Here is a 16,117-nt window from a genome sequence, read left to right on the forward strand (position 1 = left end):
CCTGTCTCAGTCCTCCAGGCCTGGATCCCAGTCTCAGTGCTCCAGGTCTGAACCCCAGTCTCAGTGCTCCAGGCCTGGAGCCAGTCTCCGTGCTCCAGACCTGGATCCCTGTCTCAGTGCTCCAGGTCTCGACCCAGCCACAATGCTCTGAGCCTGGACCCCAGTCTCAGTGCTCCAGGTCTCGACCCCAGTCTCAGTGCTGCAGGTCTGGATCCCAGTCTCAGTGCTCCAGGTCTGGACCCCAGTCTCAGTGCTGCAGGTATGGACCCCAGTCTCAGTGCTCCAGGTCTGGACCCCAGTCTCAGTGCTCCAGGCCTGGACCCAGTCTCAGTGCTCCAGGTCTGGACCCCAGTCTCAGTGCTCCAGGCCTGGACCCAGTCTCAGTGCTCCGAGCCAGGACCCCAGTCTCTGTGCTCCAGGTCTGGATCCCAGTCTCAGTGCCCCAGGTATGGTCCCCAGTCTTAGTGCTCCAGGTCTAGTTCCCAGTCTCAGTGCTCCAGGTCTGGATCCCAGTCTCTGTGCTCCGAGCCTGGACCCCAGTTTCAGTGATCCAGGCCCGGTCCCAGTCTCCGTGCTGCAGGTCTGGATCCCAGTCCGAGTTCACGAAGTCAGGATCCCAGTCTCAGTGGTCCAGGCCTGGACCCCAGTCTCAGTGCTCCGCGCCTGGACCCCAGTCTCAGTGCTCCAGGCCTAGACCCCAGTCTCAGTGCCCCAGGTATGGACCCCAGTCTCAGTGCTCCAGGTCTGGATCCCAGTCTCAGTGCTCCAGGTCTGGATGCCAGTCTCAGTGCTCCAGGTCTGGACCCCAGTCTCAGTGCTCCTGGCCCGATCCCAGTCTCAGTGCTGCAGGTCTGGATCACAGTCCGAGTTCTCGAAGTCTGGATCCCAGTCTCAGTGCGCCAGGCCTTGACCCCAGTCTCAGTGCTCCGGGCCTGGACCCCAGTCTCAGTGCTCCAGGCCTGAATCCCAGTCACAGTGCTCCGGGCCTGGACCCCAGTCTCTGTGCTCCAGGTCTGGATCCTAGCCTCAGTGCTCCTGGTCTGGACCCCAGACTCAGAGCTCCAGGCCTGAATCCCAGTCTCAGTGCTCCAGGTCTGGAGCCCAGTCTCAGTGCTCCAGGTTTGGATCCCAGTCTCAGTGCTCCAGGTCTTGACCCCAGTCTCAGTGCTCCAGGTCTGGATCCCAGTCTCAGTGCTCCAGGTCTGGACCCAGCCTAAGTGCTGTGAGCCTGGACCCCTGTCTCAGTGCTCCTGGCCTGGATCCCAGTCTCAGTGCTCCAGGTCTGGACCCCAGTCTCAGTGCTCCAGGCCTGGAGCCAGTCTCCGTGCTCCAGACCTGGATCCCTGTCTCAGTGCTCCAGGCCTGAATCACAGTCTCAGTGCTCTGAGCCTGGACCCAGTCTCAGTGCTCCAGGTCTCGACCCAGCCACAATGCTCTGAGCCTGGACCCCAGTCTCAGTGCTCCAGGTCTCGACCCCAGTCTCAGTGCTGCAGGTCTGGATCCCAGTCTCAGTGCTCCAGGTCTGGACCCCAGTCTCAGTGCTGCAGGTATGGACCCCAGTCTCAGTGCTCCAGGTCGGGACCCCAGTCTCAGTGCTCCAGGCCTGGACCCAGTCTCAGTGCTCCAGGTCTGGACCCCAGTCTCAGAGCTCCAGACCTGGACCCCAGTCTCAGTGCTCCAGGTCTCGACCCCAGTCTCAGTGCTGCAGGTCTGGATCCCAGTCTCAGTGCTCCAGGTCTGGACCCCAGTCTCAGTGCTGCAGGTATGGACCCCAGTCTCAGTGCTCCAGGTCGGGACCCCAGTCTCAGTGCTCCAGGCCTGGATCCCAGTCTCAGTGCCCCAGGTATGGTCCCCAGTCTCAGTGCTCCAGGCCTCGACCCCAGTCTCAGTGCCCCAGGTATGGACCCCAGTCTCAGTGCTCCAGGTCTGGATCCCAGTCTCAGTGCTCCAGGTCTGGATCCCAGTCTCAGTGCTCCAGGCTTGGATCTCAGTCTCAGTGCTCCAGGCCTGGATCCCAGTCTCAGTGCTCCATGTCTGGATCCCAGTCTCAGTGCTCCGAGCCTGGACCCCAGTCTCAGTGATCCAGGCCCGGTCCCAGTCTCAGTGCTGCAGGTCTGGATCCCAGTCCGAGTTCACAAAGTCAGGATCCCAGTCTCAGTGGTCCAGGCCTGGACCCCAGTCTCAGTGCTCCGGGCCTGGACCCCAGTCTCAGTGCTCCAGGCCTAGACCCCAGTCTCAGTGCCCCAGGTATGGACCCCAGTCTCAGTGCTCCAGGTCTGGAACCCAGTCTCAGTGCTCCAGGTCTGGATCCCAGTCTCAGTGCTCCAGGCCTGGATCCCAGTCTCAGTGCAGCGAGCCTGGACCCCAGTCTCAGAGGTCCAGGCCTGGACCCAGCCTCAGTGCTCCGGGCCTGGACCCCAGTCTCAGTGCTCCAGGTCTGGACCCCAGTCTCAGTGCTCCAGGCCTTGTCCCAGTCACAGTGCTGCAGGTCTGGATCCCAGTCCAAGTTCTATAAGTCTGGACCCCAGTCTCAGTGCTCCAGGTCTCGACCCCAGTCTCAGTGCTGCAGGTCTGGATCCCAGTCTCAGTGCTCCAGGTCTGGACCCCAGTCTCAGTGCTGCAGGTATGGACCCCAGTCTCAGTGCTCCAGGTCTGGATCCCAGTCTCAGTGCTCCAGGTCTGGATCCCAGTCTCAGTGCTCCAGGTCTGGACCCCAGTCTCAGTGCTCCTGGCCCGGTCCCAGTCTCAGTGCTGCAGGTCTGGATCACAGTCCGAGTTCTCGAATTCTGGATCCCAGTCTCAGTGCGCCAGGCCTTGACCCCAGTCTCAGTGCTCCGGGCCTGGACACCAGTCTCAGTGCTCCAGGCCTGAATCCCAGTCACAGTGCTCCGGGCCTGGACCCCAGTCTCTGTGCTCCAGGTCTGGATCCTAGCCTCAGTGCTCCTAGTCTGGACCCCAGTCTCAGAGCTCCAGGCCTGAATCCCAGTCTCAGTGCTCCAGGTCTGGATCCCAGTCTCAGTGCTCCAGGTCTGGACCCCAGTCTCAGTGCTCCAGGTCTGGACCCCAGTCTCAGTGCTCCAGGTCTTGACCCCAGTCTCAGTGCTCCAGGTCTGGATCCCAGTCTCAGTGCTCCAAGCCTGGACCCCAGTCTCACTGCTCCAGTTCTGGACCCCAGTCTCAGTGCTCCAGACCTGGATCCCAGTCTCAGTGCTCCAGGTCTGGACCCCAGTCTCAGTGCTCCAGGCCTGGAGCCAGTCTCCGTGCTCCAGACCTGGATCCCTGTCTCAGTGCTCCAGGCCTGAATCACAGTCTCAGTGCTCTGAGCCTGGACCCAGTCTCAGTGCTCCAGGTCTCGACCCAGTCACAATGCTCTGAGCCTGGATCCCAGTCTCAGTGCTCCAGGTCTCGACCCCAGTCTCAGTGCTGCAGGTCTGGATCCCAGTCTCAGTGCTCCAGGTCTGGACCCCAGTCTCAGTGCTGAAGGTATGGACCCCAGTCTCAGTGCTCCAGGCCTGGACCCAGTCTCAGTGCTCCAGGTCTGGACCCCAGTCTCAGTGCTCCAGGCCTGAATCACATTCTCAGTGCTCTGAGCCTGGACCCAGTCTCAGTCCTCCAGGTCTGGACCCAGCCTCAATGCTCTGAGCCTGGACCCCAGTCTCAGTGCTCCAGGCCTGGACCCCAGTCTCAGTGCTCCAGGTCTGGACCCCAGTCTCAGTGCTCCAGGTCTGGACCCCAGTCTCAGTGCTCCAGGCCTGGACCCCAGTCTCACTGCTCCAGTTCTGGACCCCAGTCTCTGTGCTCCAGACCTGGATCCCAGTCGCAGTGCTCCAGGTCTGGACCCAGCCTCAGTGCTGTGAGCCTGGACCCCAGTCTCAGTGCTGCAGGTATGGACCCCAGTCTCAGTGCTCCAGGTCTGGACCCCAGTCTCAGTGCTCCAGGCCTGGACCCAGTCTCAGTGCTCCAGGTCTGGACCCCAGTCTCAGTGCTCCAGGCCTGGACCCAGTCTCAGTGCTCCGAGCCAGGACCCCAGTCTCTGTGCTCCAGGTCGAGATCCCAGTCTCAGTGCTCCAGGTCTGGATCCCAGTCTCTGTGCTCCGAGCCTGGACCCCAGTTTCAGTGATCCAGGCCCGGTCCCAGTCTCCGTCCTGCAGGCCTGGATCCCAGTCCGAGTTCACGAAGTCAGGATCCCAGTCTCAGTGGTCCAGGCCTGGACCCCAGTCTCAGTGCTCCGGGCCTGGACCCCAGTCTCAGTGCTCCAGGCCTAGACCCCAGTCTCAGTGCTCCAGGTCTGGATCCCAGTCTCAGTGCTCCAGGTCTGGATCCCAGTCTCAGTGCTCCAGGTCTGGATGCCAGTCTCAGTGCTCCAGGCCTGGACCCCAGTCTCAGTGCTCCTGGCCCGGTCCCAGTCTCAGTGCTGCAGGTCTGGATCACAGTCCGAGTTCTCGAAGTCTGGATCCCAGTCTCAGTGCGCCAGGCCTTGACCCCAGTCTCAGTGCTCCTGGCCTGGACCCCAGTCTCAGTGCTCCAGGCCTGAATCCCAGTCACAGTGCTCCGGGCCTGGACCCCAGTCTCTGTGCTCCAGGTCTGGATCCTAGCCTCAGTGCTCCTGGTCTGGACCCCAGTCTCAGAGCTCCAGGCCTGAATCCCAGTCTCAGTGCTCCAGGTCTGGAGCCCAGTCTCAGTGCTCCAGGTCTGGACCCCAGTCTCAGTGCTCCAGGTCTGGACCCCAGTCTCAGTGCTCCAGGTCTTGACCCCAGTCTCAGTGCTCCAGGTCTCGATCCCAGTCTCAGTGCTCCAGGTCTGGACCCAGCCTCAGTGCTGTGAGCCTGGACCCCTGTCTCAGTGCTCCAGGCCTGGATCCCAGTCTCAGTGCTCCAGGTCTGGACCCCAGTCTCAGTGCTCCAGGCCTGGAGCCAGTCTCCGTGCTCCAGACCTGGATCCCTGTCTCAGTGCTCCAGGCCTGAATCACAGTCTCAGTGCTCTGAGCCTGGACCCAGTCTCAGTGCTCCAGGTCTCGACCCAGCCACAATGCTCTGAGCCTGGACCCCAGTCTCAGTGCTCCAGGTCTCGACCCCAGTCTCAGTGCTGCAGGTCTGGATCCCATTTTCAGTGCTCCAGGTCTGGACCCCAGTCTCAGTGCTGCAGGTATGGACCCCAGTCTCAGTGCTCCAGGTCGGGACCCCAGTCTCAGTGCTCCAGGCCTGGACCCAGTCTCAGTGCTCCAGGTCTGGACCCCAGTCTCAGTGCTCCAGACCTGGACCCACTCTCAGTGCTCCGAGCCAGGACCCCAGTCTCTGTGCTCCAGGCCTGGATCCCAGTCTCAGTGCCCCAGGTATGGTCCCCAGTCTCAGTGCTCCAGGCCTCGACCCCAGTCTCAGTGCCCCAGGTATGGACCCCAGTCTCAGTGCTCCAGGTCTGGATCCCAGTCTCAGTGCTCCATGTCTGGATCCCAGTCTCAGTGCTCCGAGCCTGGACCCCAGTCTCAGTGATCCAGGCCCGGTCCCAGTCTCAGTGCTGCAGGTCTGGATCCCAGTCCGAGTTCACAAAGTCAGGATCCCAGTCTCAGTGGTCCAGGCCTGGACCCCAGTCTCAGTGCTCCTGGCCCGGTCCCAGTCTCAGTGCTGCAGGTCTGGATCACAGTCCGAGTTCTCGAAGTCTGCATCCCAGTCTCAGTGCGCCAGGCCTTGACCCCAGTCTCAGTGCTCCGGGCCTGGACCCCAGTCTCAGTGCTCCAGGCCTGAATCCCAGTCACAGTGCTCCGGGCCTGGACCCCAGTCTCTGTGCTCCAGGTCTGGATCCTAGCCTCAGTGCTCCTGGTCTGGACCCCAGTCTCAGAGCTCCAGGCCTGAATCCCAGTCTCAGTGCTCCAGGTCTGGAGCCCAGTCTCAGTGCTCCAGGTCTGGACCCCAGTCTCAGTGCTCCAGGTCTGGACCCCAGTCTCAGTGCTCCAGGTCTTGACCCCAGTCTCAGTGCTCCAGGTCTGGATCCCAGTCTCAGTGCTCCAGGTCTGGACCCAGCCTCAGTGCTGTGAGCCTGGACCCCTGTCTCAGTGCTCCAGGCCTGGATCCCAGTCTCAGTGCTCCAGGTCTGGACCCCAGTCTCAGTGCTCCAGGACTGGAGCCAGTCTCCGTGCTCCAGACCTGGATCCCTGTCTCAGTGCTCCAGGCCTGAATCACAGTCTCAGTGCTCTGAGCCTGGACCCAGTCTCAGTGCTCCAGGTCTCGACCCAGCCACAATGCTCTGAGCCTGGACCCCAGTCTCAGTGCTCCAGGTCTCGACCCCAGTCTCAGTGCTGCAGGTCTGGATCCCATTTTCAGTGCTCCAGGTCTGGACCCCAGTCTCAGTGCTGCAGGTATGGACCCCAGTCTCAGTGCTCCAGGTCGGGACCCCAGTCTCAGTGCTCCAGGCCTGGACCCAGTCTCAGTGCTCCAGGTCTGGACCCCAGTCTCAGTGCTCCAGACCTGGACCCACTCTCAGTGCTCCGAGCCAGGACCCCAGTCTCTGTGCTCCAGGCCTGGATCCCAGTCTCAGTGCCCCAGGTATGGTCCCCAGTCTCAGTGCTCCAGGCCTCGACCCCAGTCTCAGTGCCCCAGGTATGGACCCCAGTCTCAGTGCTGCAGGTCTGGATCCCAGTCTCAGTGCTCCAGGTCTGGATCCCAGTCTCAGTGCTCCAGGCTTGGATCTCAGTCTCAGTGCTCCAGGCCTGGATCCCAGTCTCAGTGCTCCATGTCTGGATCCCAGTCTCAGTGCTCCGAGCCTGGACCCCAGTCTCAGTGATCCAGGCCCGGTCCCAGTCTCAGTGCTGCAGGTCTGGATCCCAGTCCGAGTTCACAAAGTCAGGATCCCAGTCTCAGTGGTCCAGGCCTGGACCCCAGTCTCAGTGCTCCGGGCCTGGACCCCAGTCTCAGTGCTCCAGGCCTAGACCCCAGTCTCAGTGCCCCAGGTATGGACCCCAGTCTCAGTGCTCCAGGCCTAGACCCCAGTCCCAGTGCCCCAGGTATGGACCCCAGTCTCAGTGCTCCAGGTCTGGAACCCAGTCTCAGTGCTCCAGGTCTGGATCCCAGTCTCAGTGCTCCAGGCCTGGATCCCAGTCTCAGTGCAGCGAGCCTGGACCCCAGTCTCAGAGGTCCAGGCCTGGACCCAGCCTCAGTGCTCCGGGCCTGGACCCCAGTCTCAGTGCTCCAGGTCTGGACACCAGTCTCAGTGCTCCAGGCCTTGTCCCAGTCACAGTGCTGCAGGTCTGGATCCCAGTCCGAGTTCTATAAGTCTGGATCCCCGTCTCAGTGGTCCAGGCCTGGACCCCGGTCTCAGTGCTCCAGGTCTGGATCCCAGCCTCAGTGCTCCTGGTCTGGACCCCAGTCTCAGTGCTCAAGGTCTGGACCCCAGTCTCAGTGCTCCGAGCCGGACACCAGTCTCAGTGCTCCGGGCCTGGAGCCCAGTCTCAGTGCTCCGGGCCTGGACCCCAGTCTCAGTGTTCCAGGCCTTGTCCCAGTCTCAGTGCTGCAGGTCTGGATCCCAGTCCGAGTTCTCGAAGTCTGGATCCCAGTCTCAGTGGTCCAGGCCTGGACCCCAGTCTCAGTGCTTCAGGACTGGACCCCGGTCTCAGTGCTCCAGGTCTGGATCCCAGCCTAGATGCTCCTGGTCTGGACCCCAGTCTCAGTGCTCCAGGTCTGGACCCCAGTCTCAGTGCTCCGAGCCGGACACTAGTCTCAGTGCTCCGGGCCTGGACCCCAGTCTCAGTGCTCCGAGCCAGGACCCCAGTCTCTGTGCTCCAGGTCTGGACCCTAGACTCAGTGCTGCCGGTCTGGATCCCAGTCCCAGTGCTCCAGGTCTGGACCCCAGTCTCAGTGCTCCAGGTTTGGATCCCAGTCTCAGTGCCCCAGGTATGGACCCCAGTCTCAGTGCTCCAGTTCTGGATCCCAGTCTCAGTGCTCCAGGTCTGGACCCCAGTCTCAGTGCTTCAGGTCTGGACCCCAGTCTCAGTGCTCCAGGTCTGGACCCCAGTCTCAGTGCTCCACGCCTGGACCCTGTCTCAGTGCTCCAGGTCTGGACCCCAGTCTCAGTGCTCCAGGCCTGGACCCAGTCTCAGTGCTCCGAGCCAGGACCTCAGTCTCTGTGCTCCAGGCCTGGATCCCAGTCTCAGTGCCCCAGGTATGAACCCCAGTCTCAGTGCTCCAGGCCTAGACCCCAGTCTCAGTGCTGCCGGTCTGGATCCCAGTCTCAGTGCTCCAGGTCTGGATCCCAGTCTCAGTGCTCCAGGTCTGGACCCCAGTCTCAGTGCTGCAGGTCTGGACCCCAGTCTCAGTGCTCCAGGCTTGGATCCCAGTCTCAGTGCTCCAGGCCTGGATCCCAGTCTCAGTGCTCCAGGTCTGGATCCCAGTCTCAGTGTTCCGAGCCTGGACCCCAGTCTCAGTGGTCCAGGCCTGGACCCAGCCTCAGTGCTACGGGCCTGGACACCAGTCTCAGTGCTCCAGGGCTGGTCCCAGTCTCAGTGCTGCAGGTCTGGATCCCAGTCCGAGTTCTCGAAGTCTGGATCCCAGTCTCAGTGGTCCAGGTCTGGACGCCAGTCTCAGTCCTCCGGGGCTGGACCCCAGTCTCAGTGCTCCAGGCCTGAATCCCAGTCTCAGTGCTCCGGGCCTGGATCCCAGTCCCAGAGCTCCAGGCCTGAATCCCAGTCTCAGTGCTCCAGGTCTGGATCCCAGTCTCAGTGCTCCAGGTCTGGATCCCACTCTCAGTGCTCCCAGCCGGACACCAGTCTCAGTGCCCCGGGCCTGGACCCCAATCTCAGTGCTCCGAGCCAGGACCCCAGTCTCTGTGCTCCTGGTCTGGACCCCAGTCTCAGTGCTGCCGGTCTGGATCCCAGTCTCAGTGCTCCAGGTCAGGACCCCAGTCTCAGTGCTCCAGGTCTGGATCCCAGTATCAGTGCCCCAGGTATGGACCCCAGTCTCAGTGCTCCAGGTCTGGAACCCAGTCTCAGTGCTCCAGGTCTGGATCCCAGTCTCAGTGCTCCAGGCCTGGATCCCAGTCTCAGTGCACCGAGCCTGGACCCCAGTCTCAGAGGTCCAGGCCTGGACCCAGCCTCAGTGCTCCGGGCCTGGACCCCAGTCTCAGTGCTCCAGGTCTGGACCCCAGTTTCAGTGCTCCAGGCCTTGTCCCAGTCACAGTGCTGCAGGTCTGGATCCCAGTCCGAGTTCTCGAAATCTGGATCCCAGTCTCAGTGGTCCAGGCCTGGACCCCAGTCCCAGAGCTCCAGGCCTGAATCCCAGTCTCAGTGCTCCAGGTCTGGATCCCAGTCTCAGTGCTCCAGGTCTGGACCCCAGTCTCAGTGCTCCAGGTCTGGACCCTAGACTCAGTGCTGCCGGTCTGGATCCCAGTCTCAGTGCTCCAGGTCTGGACCCCAGTCTCAGTGCTCCAGGTTTGGATCCCAGTCTCAGTGCCCCAGGTATGGACCCCAGTCTCAGTGCTGCAGGTCTGGACCCCAGTCTCAGTGCTGCAGGTCTGGACCCCAGTCTCAGTGCTCCAGGTCTGGACCCCAGTCTCAGTGCTCCAGGCCTGGACCCTGTCTCAGTGCTCCAGGTCTGGACCCCAGTCTCAGTGCTCCAGGCCTGGACCCAGTCTCAGTGCTCCGAGCCAGGACCTCAGTCTCTGTGCTCCAGGCCTGGATCCCAGTCTCAGTGCCCCAGGTATGAACCCCAGTCTCAGTGCTCCAGGCCTAGACCCCAGTCTCAGTGCTGCCGGTCTGGATCCCAGTCTCAGTGCTCCAGGTCTGGATCCCAGTCTCAGTGCTCCAGGTCTGGACCCCAGTCTCAGTGCTGCAGGTCTGGACCCCAGTCTCAGTGCTCCAGGCTTGGACCCCAGTCTCAGTGCTCCAGGCTTGGATCCCAGTCTCAGTGCTCCAGGCCTGGATCCCAGTCTCAGTGCTCCAGGTCTGGATCCCAGTCTCAGTGTTCCGAGCCTGGACCCCAGTCTCAGTGGTCCAGGCCTGGACCCAGCCTCAGTGCTACGGGCCTGGACACCAGTCTCAGTGCTCCAGGGCTGGTCCCAGTCTCAGTGCTGCAGGTCTGGATCCCAGTCCGAGTTCTCGAAGTCTGGATCCCAGTCTCAGTGGTCCAGGTCTGGACGCCAGTCTCAGTCCTCCGGGGCTGGACCCCAGTCTCAGTGCTCCAGGCCTGAATCCCAGTCTCAGTGCTCCGGGCCTGGATCCCAGTCCCAGAGCTCCAGGCCTGAATCCCAGTCTCAGTGCTCCAGGTCTGGATCCCAGTCTCAGTTCTCCAGGTCTGGATCCCACTCTCAGTGCTCCCAGCCGGACACCAGTCTCAGTGCCCCGGGCCTGGACCCCAATCTCAGTGCTCCGAGCCAGGACCCCAGTCTCTGTGCTCCTGGTCTGGACCCCAGTCTCAGTGCTGCCGGTCTGGATCCCAGTCTCAGTGCTCCAGGTCAGGACCCCAGTCTCAGTGCTCCAGGTCTGGATCCCAGTATCAGTGCCCCAGGTATGGACCCCAGTCTCAGTGCTCCAGGTCTGGAACCCAGTCTCAGTGCTCCAGGTCTGGATCCAAGTCTCAGTGCTCCAGGCCTGGATCCCAGTCTCAGTGCACCGAGCCTGGACCCCAGTCTCAGAGGTCCAGGCCTGGACCCAGCCTCAGTGCTCCGGGCCTGGACCCCAGTCTCAGTGCTCCAGGTCTGGACCCCAGTTTCAGTGCTCCAGGCCTTGTCCCAGTCACAGTGCTGCAGGTCTGGATCCCAGTCCGAGTTCTCGAAGTCTGGATCCCAGTCTCAGTGGTCCAGGCCTGGACCCCAGTCCCAGAGCTCCAGGCCTGAATCCCAGTCTCAGTGCTCCAGGTCTGGATCCCAGTCTCAGTGCTCCAGGTCTGGACCCCAGTCTCAGTGCTGCAGGTCTGGACCCCAGTCTCAGTGCTCCAGGTCTGGACCCCAGTCTCAGTGCTCCAGGCCTGGACCCTGTCTCAGTGCTCCAGGTCTGGACCCCAGTCTCAGTGCTCCAGGCCTGGACCCAGTCTCAGTGCTCTGAGCCAGGACCTCAGTCTCTGTGCTCCAGGCCTGGATCCCAGTCTCAGTGCCCCAGGTATGAACCCCAGTCTCAGTGCTCCAGGCCTAGACCCCAGTCTCAGTGCTGCCGGTCTGGATCCCAGTCTCAGTGCTCCAGGCTTGGATCCCAGTCTCAGTGCTCCAGGCCTGGATCCCAGTCTCAGTGCTCCAGGTCTGGATCCCAGTCTCAGTGTTCCGAGCCTGGACCCCAGTCTCAGTGGTCCAGGCCTGGACCCAGCCTCAGTGCTACGGGCCTGGACAACAGTCTCAGTGCTCCAGGGCTGGTCCCAGTCTCAGTGCTGCAGGTCTGGATCCCAGTCCGAGTTCTCGAAGTCTGGATCCCAGTCTCAGTGGTCCAGGTCTGGACGCCAGTCTCAGCCCTCCGGGGCTGGACCCCAGTCTCAGTGCTCCAGGCCTGAATCCCAGTCTCAGTGCTCCGGGCCTGGACCCCAGTCCCAGAGCTCCAGGCCTGAATCCCAGTCTCAGTGCTCCAGGTCTGGATCCCAGTCTCAGTGCTCCAGGTCTGGATCCCGCTCTCAGTGCTCCGAGCCGGACACCAGTCTCAGTGCCCCGGGCCTGGACCCCAATCTCAGTGCTCCGAGCCAGGACCCCAGTCTCTGTGCTCCTGGTCTGGACCCCAGTCTCAGTGCTGCCGGTCTGGATCCCAGTCTCAGTGCTCCAGGTCAGGACCCCAGTCTCAGTGCTCCAGGTCTGGATCCCAGTATCAGTGCCCCAGGTATGGACCCCAGTCTCAGTGCTCCAGGTCTGGAACCCAGTCTCAGTGCTCCAGGTCTGGATCCCAGTCTCAGTGCTCCAGGCCTGGATCCCAGTCTCAGTGCACCGAGCCTGGACCCCAGTCTCAGAGGTCCAGGCCTGGACCCAGCCTCAGTGCTCCGGGCCTGGACCCCAGTCTCAGTGCTCCAGGTCTGGACCCCAGTTTCAGTGCTCCAGGCCTTGTCCCAGTCACAGTGCTGCAGGTCTGGATCCCAGTCCGAGTTCTCGAAGTCTGGATCCCAGTCTCAGTGGTCCAGGCCTGGACCCCGGTCTCAGTGCTCCAGGTCTGGATCCCAGCCTCAGTGCTCCTGGTCTGGACCCCAGTCTCAGTGCTCAAGGTCTGGACCCGAGTCTCAGTGCTCCGAGCCGGACACCAGTCTCAGTGCTCCGGGCCTGGAGCCCAGTCTCAGTGCTCCGGGCCTGGACTCCAGTCTCAGTGCTCCAGGCCTTGTCCCAGTCTCAGTTCTGCAGGTCTGGATCCCAGTCCGAGTTCTCGAAGTCTGGATCCCAGTCTCAGTGGTCCAGGCCTGGACCCCAGTCTCAGTGCTTCAGGACTGGACCCCGGTCTCAGTGCTCCAGGTCTGGATCCCAGCCTAGGTGCTCCTGGTCTGGACCCCAGTCTCAGTGCTCCAGGTCTGGACCCCAGTCTCAGTGCTCCGAGCCGGACACTAGTCTCAGTGCTCCGGGCCTGGACCCCAGTCTCAGTGCTCCGAGCCAGGACCCCAGTCTCTGTGCTCCAGGTCTGGACCCTAGACTCAGTGCTGCCGGTCTGGATCCCAGTCTCAGTGCTCCAGGTCTGGACCCCAGTCTCAGTGCTCCAGGTTTGGATCCCAGTCTCAGTGCCTCAGGTATGGACCCCAGTCTCAGTGCTCCAGGCCTAGACCCCAGTCTCAGTGCTCCAGGTCTGGATCCCAGTCTCTGTGCTCCAGGTCTGGATCCCAGTCTCAGTGCTCCAGGTCTGGACCCCAGTCTCAGTGCTGCAGGTCTGGACCCCAGTCTCAGTGCTCCATGTCTGGACCCCAGTCTCAGTGCTCCAGGCCTGGACCCTGTCTCAGTGCTCCAGGTCTGGACCCCAGTCTCAGTGCTCCAGGCCTGGACCCAGTCTCAGTGCTCCGAGCCAGGACCTCAGTCTCTGTGCTCCAGGCCTGGATCCCAGTCTCAGTGCCCCAGGTATGGACCCCAGTCTCAGTGCTCCAGGCCTAGACCCCAGTCTCAGTGCTGCCGGTCTGGATCCCAGTCTCGGTGCTCCAGGTCTGGATCCCAGTCTCAGTGCTCCAGGTCTGGACCCCAGTCTCAGTGCTGCAGGTCTGGACCCCAGTCTCAGTGCTCCAGGCTTGGATCCCAGTCTCAGTTCTCCAGGCCTGGATCCCAGTCTCAGTGCTCCAGGTCTGGATCCCAGTCTCAGTGCTCCGAGCCTGGACCCCAGTCTCAGTGGTCCAGGCCTGGACCCAGCCTCAGTGCTACGGGCCTGGAAACCAGTCTCAGTGCTCCAGGCCTGGACCCAATCTCAGTGCTCCGTGTCTGAATCCCAGTCTCAGTGCTCCGTGTCTGGACCCTGGTCTCAATGCTCCAGGTCTGGTTCCCAGTCTCTGTGCTCCTGGTCTGGACCCCAGTCTCAGTGCTGCCGGTCTGGATCCGAGTCTCAGTGCTCCAGGTCAGGACCCCAGTCTCAGTGCTCCAGGTCTGGATCCCAGTATCAGTGCCCCAGGTATGGACCCCAGTCTCAGTGCTCCAGGTCTGGAACCCAGTCTCAATGCTCCAGGTCTGGATCCCAGTCTCAGTGCTCCAGGCCTGGATCCCAGTCTCAGTGCACCGAGCCTGGACCCCAGTCTCAGAGGTCCAGGCCTGGACCCAGCCTCAGTGCTCCGGGCCTGGACCCCAGTCTCAGTGCTCCAGGTCTGGACCCCAGTCTCAGTGCTCCAGGCCTTGTCCCAGTCACAGTGCTGCAGGTCTGGATCCCAGTCCGAGTTCTCGAAGTCTGGATCCCAGTCTCAGTGGTCCAGGCCTGGACCCCGGTCTCAGTGCTCCAGGTCTGGATCCCAGCCTCAGTGCTCCTGGTCTGGACTCCAGCCTCAGTGCTCCTGGTCTGGACCCCAGTCTCAGTGCTCCAAGTCTGGATCCCAGTCTCAATGCCCCAGGTATGGACCCCAGTCTCAGTGCTCCAGGTCTGGATCCCAGTCTCAGTGCTCCAGGTCTGGACCCCAGTCTCAGTGCTCCAGGTCTGGACCCCAGTCTCAGTGCTGCAGGTCTGGACCCCAGTCTCAGTGCTCCAGGACTGGACCCCAGTCTCAGTGCTCCAGGCCAGGACCCCAGTCTCAGTGCTCCAGGCCTGGACCCCAGTCTCAGTGCTCCAGGCCTGGACCCAGTCTCAGTGCTCCAGGCCTTGATCCCAGTCTCAGTGCTCCAGACCTGGATCCCAGTCTCAGTGCTCCAGGTCTGGATCCCAGTCTCAGTGCTCCAGGTCTGGATCCCAGTCTCAGTGCTCCAGGCCTTGATCCCAGTCTCAGTGCTCCAGACCTGGACCCCAGTCTCAGTGCTCCAGGCCTGTAGCCAGTCTCCGTGCTCCAGGTCTGGATCCCAGTCTCAGTGCTCCAGGCCTGAATCACATTCTCAGTGCTCTGAGCCTGGACCCAGTCTCAGTGCTCCAGGCCTGGACCCCAGTCTCAGTGCTCCAGGTCTGGATCCCAGTCTCAGTGCTCCAGGTCTGGACCCCAGTCCCAGGTCTGGACACCAGTCTGAGTGCTCCAGGTCTTGACCCCAGTCTCAGTGCTCCAGGTCTGGATCCCAGTCTCAGTGCTCCAGGCCTGGACCCCAGTCTCACTGCTCCAGTTCTGGACCCCAGTCTCAGTGCTCCAGACCTGGATCCCAGTCTCAGTGCTCCAGGTCTGGACCCAGCCTCAGTGCTGTGAGCCTGGACACCAGTCTGAGTGCTCCAGGTCTGGACCCCAGTCTCAGTGCTCCAGGCCTGGAGCCAGTCTCCGTGCTCCAGACCTGGATCGCTGTCTCAGTGCTCCAGGCCTGAATCACAGTCTCAGTGCTCTGAGCCTGGACCCAGTCTCAGTGCTCCAGGTCTCGACCCAGCCACAATGCTCTGAGCCTGGACCCCAGTCTCAGTGCTCCAGGTCTGGACCCCAGTCTCAGTGCTGCAGGTATGGACCACAGTCTCAGTGCTCCAGGTCTGGACCCCAGTCTCAGTGCTCCAGGCCTGGACCCAGTCTCAGTGCTCCAGGTCTGGACCCCGGTCTCAGTGCTCCAGGCATGGACCCAGCCTCAGTGCTCCGAGCCAGGACCCCAGTCTCTGTGCTCCAGGCCTGGATCCCAGTCTCAGTGCCCCAGGTATGGTCCCCAGTCTCAGTGTTCCAGGTCTGGATCCCAGTCTCAGTGCTCCAGGTCTGGATCCCAGTCTCAGTGCTCCAGGTCTGGACCCCAGTCTCAGTGCTGCAGGTCTGGACCCCAGTCTCAGTGCTCCAGGCTTGGATCTCAGTCTCAGTGCTCCAGGCCTGGATCCCAGTCTCAGTGCTCCGAGCCTGGACCCCAGTCTCAGTGATCCAGGCCCGGTCCCAGTCTCAGTGCTCCAGGCCTGAATCCCAGTCTCAGTGCTCCAGGTCTGGATCCCAGTCTCAGTGCTCCAGGTCTGGACCCCAGTCTCAGTGCTGCAGGTCTGGACCCCAGTCTCAGTGCTCCAGGTCTGGACCCCAGTCTCAGTGCTCCAGGCCTGGACCCTGTCTCAGTGCTCCAGGTCTGGACCCCAGTCTCAGTGCTCCAGGCCTGGACCCAGTCTCAGTGCTCTGAGCCAGGACCTCAGTCTCTGTGCTCCAGGCCTGGATCCCAGTCTCAGTGCCCCAGGTATGAACCCCAGTCTCAGTGCTCCAGGCCTAGACCCCAGTCTCAGTGCTGCCGGTCTGGATCCCAGTCTCAGTGCTCCAGGCTTGGATCCCAGTCTCAGTGCTCCAGGCCTGGATCCCAGTCTCAGTGCTCCAGGTCTGGATCCCAGTCTCAGTGTTCCGAGCCTGGACCCCAGTCTCAGTGGTCCAGGCCTGGACCCAGCCTCAGTGCTACGGGCCTGGACAACAGTCTCAGTGCTCCAGGGCTGGTCCCAGTCTCAGTGCTGCAGGTCTGGATCCCAGTCCGAGTTCTCGAAGTCTGGATCCCAGTCTCAGTGGTCCAGGTCTGGACGCCAGTCTCAGCCCTCCGGGGCTGGACCCCAGTCTCAGTGCTCCAGGCCTGAATCCCAGTCTCAGTGCTCCGGGCCTGGACCCCAGTCCCAGAGCTCCAGGCCTGAATCCCAGTCTCAGTGCTC

Source organism: Scyliorhinus torazame, chromosome 3, assembly GCF_047496885.1.
Source record: "Scyliorhinus torazame isolate Kashiwa2021f chromosome 3, sScyTor2.1, whole genome shotgun sequence".
In the NCBI taxonomy this organism is placed as follows: Eukaryota; Metazoa; Chordata; class Chondrichthyes; order Carcharhiniformes; family Scyliorhinidae; genus Scyliorhinus; species Scyliorhinus torazame.